At 46.3% G+C, this 9,018-nt stretch overlaps 1 long non-coding RNA gene across 2 annotated transcripts in view; it reads right to left on the bottom strand.

Annotated features, from left to right (window-relative positions):
* LOC148405318 (uncharacterized) overlaps nucleotides 1–8,441 on the bottom strand; it is a 33,408-nt gene extending 24,967 nt beyond the window's left edge. The window contains exons 1-5 of one of the 2 annotated variants that reach the window (XR_015864225.1): nucleotides 8,396–8,441; nucleotides 7,321–7,522; nucleotides 6,656–6,773; nucleotides 3,799–3,854; nucleotides 1,788–1,853 (exon numbers count right to left, since the gene is read on the bottom strand). This is a non-coding gene — a long non-coding RNA (uncharacterized LOC148405318). Of the gene's footprint in view, nucleotides 1–1,787; nucleotides 1,854–3,798; nucleotides 3,855–6,655; nucleotides 6,809–7,320; nucleotides 7,523–8,395 lie in introns of those variants that run through there. The other variant, XR_015864224.1, reaches the window with a different exon arrangement.
* Between the last annotated feature and the right edge of the window lie 577 nt (nucleotides 8,442–9,018).

Consider the following 9,018-nt stretch of genomic DNA (forward strand, 5'->3'; position numbering starts at 1 on the left):
ATTCCTGATTGCAACCATCGTTCGGTTCCGTCGCGGCAGGCGCAGGAACACCTGAGGGGAGGCCAAGTGACTCCTTTGTTTTTCCCGCGTCTCCTCATTAGCGTTTCGGGCCCCGCGACCTCGCCGGCAAACCAACCCAAAACACAACAAGCCATTGGAAGGAAAAGATCCAGCTAGCATCCCTGATGCCCGGATCTTTCGACTTCAAAAACACAATTATGCTAATGCCGGGAATCATTTGCCATTCCGTCTCTGATTTAACGCGGCCTTTTAGTGGAGGAAAGCTAATTAGAGGCTTTAATTAACATGTGCGACGCAAAGCGAAGAGAAGCGCGAAGGAGCCTGTCGATCACGCCGGAGCGCGGCGCGAGCGAGGAAACCAAAGTCTGAAAGCTATGCAAATGAGACGCGGCTACGACGTAAATATCACCGCGACCCGTAGACGGAGCCCAGTCATCTCATTAACACCGACGGGAAGGTGTCGACGGCGCGACCCCGGCTCAGCTTGGGAGCGATCATTAAGCGCCCGTCAAAACGCAGGATTCCGCGCCGCAAGCCGGAATGCGCAGTTTGCTCCAAATTCCGCGTCCTGGATGGCCGGCGTCGCAAAAGGAAATCAAGCGCGAGAAATATCCTCTCTTAAACAGACAAAACCTCTTCCGCTCACACTTCCTATGCGCCCGTGGCGGCGAAGAAAATCTTATACGGTAGATGGATTCATTCAATAGGGAACCGAGAGGCCCGTCCGCCATGTTTCTTTCATTTCCACGGCAACGTGAGGACACACCATTCGCCTGTTGACCGGTATAACTCAAAGCGGCGCTACGGGGAAAATCGTTTGAGGCTCAATGAGTAGAAAAATTGGAAACGGCGGATGAAAATGGGCAAAGTGTTCAAAACGTACGTTTGAAGGCGGCCAGCAAACAAATATTGCATTTTGATTGAGGAGGAGCGATTTAGGCTTTCCCAAAGATTGCTTCGCAGGCAGCCTCTCCTCAATTTAAACGATATCTCCGTTCCCTCCCTTTATTCGCCTGCCTTAAGTGCTTTGCCTTTCTTGGGGTGGATTTCATTAAGGAAGGAAAAGTGCCGAGGATTACATTTTCACTTGTGCCGCTTCAACTTAGATTAGCTTAAGGAATATTACACGCCGATGTGATTTTTTTTTTTCTTTCATTTCATTATAAAAGACTTTTATGGATATGAGCTCTGTATTGTGCTTTTTTTTCTCAATTATTTACTTTTCAATATAAGCGCGAGTTATTTCTGTCCACAGCCCTTGGCATAAATTTGTTGACAAGTTCTCCGTTTTTGCATTTAGCCTCCAGCTTTCCCACTCGGGAGCATCGGGAGGGGGGGGGGTCACCTCAGCGGCAAAGTGAAAAGCCGAGACTCTCGGATGTTTGACTCGGTACGGCTTTAAAATTCATAGGAAATCTGTCCCCCCCCCCAAGTCCTGGGTGTGGGTTGCGGGTTTTTTTTCTCACTGCGTGACCTTTCGGAAAACTGTGCGCATACAGCCTAAATAAATAATAAATGCATGTTTTCCCACCCGTACCGGTATTGAGCGGAAGCCCGGGATTTACGACGTAATGAATACAGATGCGGAAGACTCTTGCAATAAAACCTAATAAATTCCATAAAGCATCGTTTATCTTGTCGTGACTGGGACGTCAAATGCTGCTCACACTCTATAATAGCTCATCGAAAATACCATCAATCATTTTGCATCCTTTAGGGGATTTTTGTTTTTTTTCTAAGGTACCGTAAAGGGCAGTGAGGCCCACCTGTGTGCTCGGGAGTCTTCTCACAGGTTTCCGCATCCTCCTCGCGCTTCATTGCAAAATCTGGACCTAACGGAGAGAATTGCAATGTTATCGACGCACCTTTTTATGGGATGTCGCACAGTTGGACAAACGTATTTGGACACATTTTGAGGTAAACTTCAGGATGGTGGCTAAACTGATACATGCATACCTGTGTGCAAAAGGTTCTCCGGCGCTAGACCTACTGCATATATTAAATTGTAATTCTGACAACATTTTCAGCTGGTTCTTAGCAAGTTCTTACCTACTAACCCGTGCAATGCATTTTTGGATGGGACAAAAAAACAAAAGAAGAAGACTTCAAAACAGGGCTGTGCTATTGTGTAGCAGAAAACAGGTTGCATAACATCAACTGTTTTTGCATCATCAATAACAAAGTACATCCGTATAAAATTTCATCCAGAAGTGAAGGCATCCAATGATTTGCAATGTTTTACAACTGGGCAACAGTAGCTTCATGTTCCAATCCATTTGCTCTTTGTTTGAAAATAAATGAAAAAAAAAAAAAAAAATAAACCTGTAGTATTCCTGTCAGGGTATGAAAAAGTGTGAATTACATTTGCCGATACCCGAAGAAACCCAGTTTGAATTTGAGGTACCCTCTGAAGTGCTTTCACATGACCCCATTTGAGAGCCGCCGCGTCATAATATTGAACAATAAATGGTACTTAGCTGGTTCGGATCCAAAACGATGGCCGGTACCACGGCGGCAATAGGGCTTCCCGCAAATGTGAAAAATGAGCTCTCGTTAAATAAAATCCAATTTCCGAAAGAGGAAAAAAAAAAAAAAGAAGGGCGCTCTTTTTATACAGGGCCATCTTCATTTTCATATCTGTCTGCAAGGGCAATAAGCTCAAGAGAATTCTCATTACGTCCGTACACAGTATTTTATATAAAACGCTCATCTGGAAATCAATATAGTGAGCAGAGGCTGGGATAAGGGGGGAAAAAAAAAACAAAAAAGGTCGTGTTGCTGAGGCTGGCATCAGAAGGGCCTTTATAGTGAACTTGATTAAAAGAAAATTGCTTTCAAGTGCTCTCAGCAGGCCGGGAGGTTGAGTGGGTGAGTTCTTTCATGCAGCGCCGATCGAGTTTCGCAAACCGCGCTCGGGAAACAAGATGAAAAAAGGCGTGAAAGCGCCCGAGGACAATGAGCGCGTGGCAGCGACGGCGACAGGGTGGCGCAACATTAGCGCCGCTGCCCTCGTCCATACAATTTGCTTTGCACCTCTCCGGAATGCGAGAAACGGAAAAAATCTCACTGTAAAGTTAATGTTCCCAGATTTTTTTTTTTAACTTTCTTGAAGGAGAGAGCGTGTGTCTGACGCCCTCCACAGTATATTGGCTATTCCTCATAATGACTGTCATCCACCAGAGGAAGTGCAGGAAAATAAATTGCGGGAAGGCGTGCGCGAGGCATATTTGTGAGTCAGAGCATGTCACCAATTCACCTGACAGGAATATCAGATTCAAGGGACCCCTTAATTTTCTAGCTGTCAAGAATGTGGGATTTATTCCCCCTTGAAATCATAGTGACAGCGGCGTATCAAGTATTTCCCCGTTTTCCCTGAAACGTTCATGCGATCGGCTTTTAAAAGGACTGCGCGCCAGTGAATAATTCAACTCTGTTTTAAAAGTCTGATAGCTTTTTTTTTTTTTTTTTTTTTACTATGGGCTGCCCTTTAGTATTTCAATATGATTGTAAATCCATTACAGCGCTAGTTTTAACTTTTACAACTGCTTTTAAAAAATTATAGAGAATTGCATTTGATTTAAATATCATCTGCCCGCCGCCATAGCCGCCAGCTACAGAGGAAAGATAATGGAGTGTGACTAACAGGTGCTTCTGGACCATTAATCTGCATAAAAACGCAGATTTATTAACACTTTTCTGCGCTTATGACCTAACAAATAGTGCCTGCGAAAGCCTGAAAACGCCGATACCGCTCTGCTAGGCATTATCAGTACTTACCAGAGTCATACAATCACTAACACGCATGCTGGCGCCGATGAAGAAACTGGCACCCGCTGTTGGAAAGAAATGAGAAGAAGCTGAGTTATTTTTTGCATATTAGGTTTCAAATATATATATATTTTTAATCTAAACGAGCTAGCTGTTTCTAACAATGCTTCGCTAGCAAGTAGTTCGCGTTCAGCGTTGCGGCTAAGCGGGAATCAAAAGGCTAGAAGCCTCCTGCTTTGTTTTTTTTCGAAACATGCAAGCGGTTTCGCAACGTAAGGTGAATCTAAGCTAGCGAGCGGCTAACATTTAGTAGGACTCAAAAGCCTACCAGGGTCCCGGCACTTGATTTATTTCAGTGGGCAAAGATCTTATTTTGATCTGACGCGACGTGCGCTGGGGCCGACAGCTGTACTGACTTGACATTAAGACAGAACATGTAGCCCGGAGACGGACACGGCGCCTAGGACATGGTGGGACACTCCAGTAACCGCGCTCAGACGGGTGAAACGCCCGCCCTGACAAACTCATCCCACACGATCGATAGCTGCCGGGACGACGCGCCTTCTCGTCACGGGCCGGTGAACACGGTCTGCGAATGGAAGATAGGCCCCAAAGGGGAGGTATGTATGTAGGGTGGGGGGGGGTTGATTTACGAGCCGGAGTCAAAAACGGAGGCGCGGTCGCCCACGTACGGTGGACCGTCTTCCTGAATCATCAGTCTTCCCCGCCCTGACCGCCCCGCTAGCCGTCCTCCTTACACCTTTTTGTTTGCCTGGCTGCTGACAGCGGGTGTAGGCCCAGATGAGATAGTCAACGTTACTTTGAGATGGATAGTGACAAGCCCGCCGTTGACCTCGCGTTCAACCGCAAGGAAAGGAAAAATCGATGAAGCAGATGCGCCGATATTCGAAAACTGTCAAAAAGCGCTAGAAAATGTCCAATGTTAACGACTGGTATATTCCTGGAAGTTCAACCGTTTTCATCCATCCGGGCGCAAATAGCTCTTTGACGTCTATAACCGTCAATGGAAGCCAACGGATTATCGGTCGGATGGAAGAGATCTTTGCGAGTATGTTCAGCAAGCAACAAACACTGCTGGCTTGCCTCAGCGATGACCAAGCTCTGAATCTCTTGTTGCCACTCAAACTGATAGATGCAGCTGGCGAAACCCAAGTCAAATGTATGTATAAGGCCCCGAAGGAAGTGATCAGTGAGGCGCCAGAGCATCCAGTACAGTACAGCCTTTGAAGTTTTTCCAAAGTACTTTATATACCCGCCCCACACCCATAGCGCGCAAAGACTCCCTCGCGCCCATCCCTCTCCCGGGGCATATCAATATTCATAGGTCTGCCGGGCGCGTTTGTGCAACGACTGTCTCGTTAGCCTTTGATTCCCTGGCGCGGGGGGCCTGTCGGCGCCGACCACGCGGCGGCGTTTCAAGTGCGCCCGACAGCTGCTGGCATTGATCGCCGCGCGCTTTATTTGCGCTACCCGGTCCACTCGGGCGCAGATGCTGCCCACGGGCCACCGGCAATACATCGCATCCAGTGCGGGCCCCGCAACAGTTAGCGCGGCGAACGGTTGCCGGGATTGATTCCCGCCTGGCGCGCGAACGCGTTCGGCCCCGCATGTCAATCATTGCACTCATTTGCGGGATAACGCGTCAAATTAGCTACATTAGTCATGCAGGCGTCTCTCGCGCAGCAGCGTTCTCATCTTTCACCGCCTTGTCATCCGTGGCGGAGGTTCCCAACCTTTTTTGCTGCGACGTTCCCCCTGGTGATTTTTTTTTCCCTCCGGCAAGTATCCTCGAACTGAGGTGTTCTTTTTAAGAAATTAAACAACATAATACAGAGTACTGCGCCATCGGTGTCTGAATAAATTTGAAACGACAACTGCAGAAGATAACGTCATCCTTCTTATTTGCCAGAAAGCGGTGTCAATGAGTACAACGTGTAGCCGTGTTAAACTGCAAATGAAGGCATATGGTATTTTGCAAAGGAGTCAATATAAGCGACTTTGGCGTGAAGTTGCTTCATGTTCCAAATCATTTGCTCTTGATTTAAAAAGAAAATTGTACAGTTGCTCTTCGGGCATTCATCTGGATTGGCCTGCAGAAACCCTGTTGTCTCACACTCGCATTTGACAAGCGTTAAGAATCAACAGCAACTAAAGATTTACATGATGTATGGCGTCGCAGAAAGATTACCATCAAACAAGCTCTTATTTGAAACCTAGCGAGCACCATAATTAGTTCTCAGGACACTTCACTTTTGTCAGGCCATGGAAAGAAAAGGTCGTCTGGCGCTAAGACTGCGCTAGTCCACTCAATAACCGCACCGCGTTACACGGAATAGTACGGGCTGCAGAAAGAGCACAGTAAAGAAATAAAGAGCGAGAGAGTGAACGCCTCCCCGCAAAAAAGCTTCGGCGGATCGATACGGGCTGACTTTTATGTCACTAATGAAGAGAGGGAGACCACGCGAACGCTTTGTGGCTTACACAAAGATCACGTTTCAACCTATGCCATTGACAGCTGTGGACATCGATGATTCATTTCATTTGGCGTGCATGTCAAACATCTACTTTGCCGAGGCTAAGGGTCGTGAAAAAACATGCCACAGGTTCAATGGATTCTAACGGTGGAGTTATGTTAGCAGACGCAAATCCGAAATACACGGTCGTTATTCGACTCCAGAATTCTCAAGTTTAAAGGCACAAGCAACAATGCAAAGTTTTGCAATGGGAATCTATAACGCTTAGAAAACACTCTCAGTGTCCTGACATTTTGAGGCTTCGGACCTATGAAAAGCCTAGCTACGTTAATGCTACGCAATATTATGACACGGATTGAGGAAGGTCATACCTCAGAGCGGACGCCTTTGCCGCAACTGGAGGCGGCGGGGACGGGAACTCGTCAGCGTGGAGATGGAGACTGAGCGAGAGATGCCGCTCCTTCGCCCTTGCGTCCTCTTTGCCTCTGCCTTGGCGCCAAGCTCACTATCAAACCTCCCTCCTCCACCGCTCATGCTCCCCCCACCCTTTTTTTCTCCTCCCCTCGCTCCCCCACACACTCCCTCCAACACCACCACCCTCCTCCTCAAACTGTTTGACATGAAAACTAGTTTCAGAAGCTTTGTTGCATTGTGTTGTATCGAAACAAAATCCCACCACGAAACACCGATGCAAATTTGCGCTATTGGAATATTGTAATTAACAGTACAGTACGCTAAGTTATTGGAAAGCTAATGGAAAACTGATACTTATAGTGGCCAGGGCGCCAGGAAATAATCATTGACTCTAATTGAGAGCGGGGTCGTGGGTAAAGATATTGGCGATAATTTGGCAGCAGAACTGCATATAAAGAGCAAAGAAGGTTAAAATCTGAGTGTAATGGGCTGTGAAATGGTGCTTGGATTAAAAAAAAAAGAAGTGAGGCACTTAAGGTTTAGCAAAGTGCTTTGGGTAAAAATAAACCTCACAGCTGTGCCTCTCTTCCAATTTGAGTGGTGAATAAAATTCAGTTGTTACCTCCCAAATTTTCAGTCCAGATGACCGCCGGTGGATTCCACAGCCCATCTCTTCTTTTCTGCGCTCCCTCTCTCCCATGGAGAGCCCTCCGCTGCCTCTGCCCCTGTTTCCATAGTGACACTTTCCCTGACTCTGGCTCCACATAATCAAGTGAGCCGGGGTGGGGGTTGCTTGCGAGCGCGGGGGAACCGGGAGTGGGGAGCTGAAGGAATGGCAAAGATGGGGAAGGGGGGGTAAACAGCAGCAAATAATGAACACAGAGAATGTCAATGATGGTTTTGTCTGTGAAAAACGGCAGTTTGCTTTTGCCGCTACATCTACCTCATGTTGGGTTCAGATCAGGTGCTTGACAAAGAGCGGCATATGGCTGACATAATTATCATGCTCGTCAAACAACAGGGCGGCCACTTGTGCGCCGTGTCAATGCTCCCAGCAGCGAGGATGTAAATCATAGGATGTGATCAATCTGAATATTAATGCGGACGCTGCTCAGCATGCGCGCTCGGCGCCAGGTGGAGATGCTGGAAAACTCCTCCAGTGGCGGAATAAAATCATGCACAACATGCAGGCAGAATATGATTCCGCTGCACCATTCCAAGGGACAAAATGTGGTTAAGTCACTCATGGTGCCCTGGAGAAGGGCTCCTCATCATTCATGATGATTTTTTTTTTTTTTCGCAGCTCCCGGATGGATTGCATTGAAAATGTGCTTTGACATTCACAGTTTTAAGACAATAAAACCCAATGAATTGCTATGAGCTGCTTACCCTTATCACCAGGGCCGTTGTATAAATTGCTCACTACATTATGACCATTCATATGTTGGCCTAAAAGCTAAAGTGACACAGACGTGCTTAAGTTCAATTTGGAGGAGCATCACAAATTTGAGTGCAAGTAATAGCCCCATCGGACTCAGCCACACTAATTTGCAATTTTGCACAATTTAGAACGATCACAATTTAGGCTTTTCTCCCCCTCAAAGTTCAATGAAAAGTAGATGGTTAAAACCACGATCCGCCCAATTATTGCGATAAACACAAAAAACAAATCAATTGGAAGGAAAATAATCGCAAACCTGCAAAAATTTGTCAATTTCTTGAACGGGACAATCGTGCTTCGTGTGGACGCCAAACAATTGAAATGACGCGATAATGACGCATAATGATGACGCCCACCTTCCGTCGACGACATCGTGATGACGTCGTTGACATTTGCTAACATGCTAGCCGCCCTGCTAGCTACATTAGCTTAACTCATTTTGAGGAAATGACACCAAACATACACGTGTCAAAAGTTTTAATCAACTTACCTTGTTAACAATTGTTTTGCTCGTTCCGAATGTTTACTCGAGTTTGCTGCTTTTCACAAAAAATGTGTAAAACCCTTTTACAACACAAAAAATGCCTTTTTTTTTCAAATAAGTTTACATCAAGTGGGATTCCATGATTGAGAATATTTATCACATAGTTACACAAACACTGTGAAATGCTTGCACCGTATTGTACATCAATACCTTTAAAAAATGGGGGGGTACTTTAGAAAACTGGACTTCAAAAAAATCTTATTGGCTCCTTGACTCCCAATAATCGCTACGGTGACAGCCCTGGGGAAAAAACCCAACAAAAAACAGTTGATCTCTTAACACGAGACAAAATCGCATTTGCATATATTTTTAAAAGCAGCTGCTAGCACGTCGTC

The sequence above is a fragment of the Hippichthys cyanospilos genome, chromosome 22, assembly GCF_059441005.1.
Source record: "Hippichthys cyanospilos isolate Australia breed blue-spotted pipefish chromosome 22, RoL_Hcya_1.0, whole genome shotgun sequence".
NCBI lineage: Eukaryota > Metazoa > Chordata > Actinopteri > Syngnathiformes > Syngnathidae > Hippichthys > Hippichthys cyanospilos.